This window comes from Kryptolebias marmoratus, unplaced genomic scaffold (genome assembly GCF_001649575.2).
Source record: "Kryptolebias marmoratus isolate JLee-2015 unplaced genomic scaffold, ASM164957v2 Scaffold90, whole genome shotgun sequence".
Classification (NCBI taxonomy): domain Eukaryota; kingdom Metazoa; phylum Chordata; class Actinopteri; order Cyprinodontiformes; family Rivulidae; genus Kryptolebias; species Kryptolebias marmoratus.
This window is the reverse complement of record NW_023665824.1, coordinates 16,023-17,523: the sequence shown is the minus strand read 5'-3', so window position 1 is coordinate 17,523 and position 1,501 is coordinate 16,023. Positions and strand designations below refer to the sequence as shown.

The window sequence follows — 1,501 nt, the reverse complement described above, 5'->3', positions numbered from 1 at the left end:
TTAGAGCTCCAACAGGACCGGGTTTAGAGCTCCAACAGGACCAGGTTTAGAGCTCCAACAGGACCGGGTTTAGAGCTCCAACAGGACCGGGTTTAGAGCTCCTGACGGGTGCAGACCCGTGAAGAACCTGTCAGGTTTACAATCTCTCCCATCTGACCTGCTGAAGCTTGGAGCTCCTCCCAGGTGTCCCTCACTGTCCTCCTCCTTGTCCCTCAGTCTGTGAGGACAGCCTACACATGTACCGTACTCCGTCCATGTCCTGATGATGGATCTAACAGAACTCCTGGGATGTTTAGAACCTTAAATATCTCTGTAGAAGTTTGTTTGCAGTTTTCAGGACTGGTTTAGCAGAAAACATCTGGGGGGGGGGTGAATACTTTTGCTGTGGCTATAATGTTCTGAACGAGACGAACATTTTAAATTGGAGGATTAAAATCTCTGAACCTCTGCTGAAGAGAAGAATCTGTTAACGCTCCAAACACAACAGAGTACAGGAGAAGTTCTGCTCCTCCTCCTATCTGTGACAAATGTTCTCCTCAGATAAGATATAAAGTGTGAAGAGTTCCAGGAAACAGTCTTTTTCTGGTCGGAGACGAAAATACCAGCAGGGGAAGCCCGACTCCTGCGTGGAGTCTTCCAGACAAACTGAGGCTCAGCAGACAAGAAGTTAAAGACCTAAACCGGTTCGAACCAAACCTCATCAGGGATTCAAACATGCGGGATGCTGAGTTTTAATCTGTCAGTGAAGAGTTTCCAGCCCGGAGGTAAACGCTCCTGTGCAAAGATAAATACTCCAAGCTGTCATGTTTGATGTTTATCAGCTTCTAACAGGAGAAAAAACAAGTTTTATTCTATTTAATTCAGTTTATTTATATCAGGCCGAGTCACAACGAAATCATCCTGAGATGTTCTGAACAAAAACGTTCAGATGAATGAATCAAAGCAGAAGATTGAGTTAAAAACAGTCTGACTCCTCAGGATCTGCTCCAGGATCAGCAGGTTCTCAGGTTCTCAGGTTCTCAGGTTCTCAGGTTCTCAGGTTCTTAGGTTCTGAGGTTCTCAGGTTCTTAGGTTCTTAGGTTCTCAGGTTCTTAGGTTCTGAGGTTCTGACGTTCTGACGTTCTCAGGTTCTCAGGTTCTCAGGTTCTGAGGTTCTTAGGTTCTGAGGTTCTCAGGTTCTGAGGTTCTTAGGTTCTGGAGCTGCAGGTGTGTGTTAGCACAACGCCAGGGCGGAAAGACATCAGCAATGACCTCAGACAAGCAGCTGCTGCCCGTCAACCTGAGATGGGTCAAAGGTCATCTGGAGTCCTTCGTTCTACAGAGAGGAAGATTATTCACAAGAGGAGACATTTAGGACAGATTCACCCTGAAGGTCAGACCGCGCAGTGCTCAGACTCTACAGGCCTCAGTCAGCAGGTCAAAGGTCAAAGGTTAAAGCCTCAACATGGCAGCTGGACTCAGGTTCATCTGAAGGAACCAGAAGACTTCTGGAGCAGAACCA

General features: G+C 46.9%; 1 protein-coding gene across 1 annotated transcript in view; it reads right to left on the bottom strand.

Moving 5' to 3' along the window:
- Positions 1 to 1,501, bottom strand: part of lcp2a (lymphocyte cytosolic protein 2a) — a 5,811-nt gene that overhangs the window by 3,841 nt on the left and 469 nt on the right. The gene's annotated exons all lie outside the window — the stretch shown is intronic.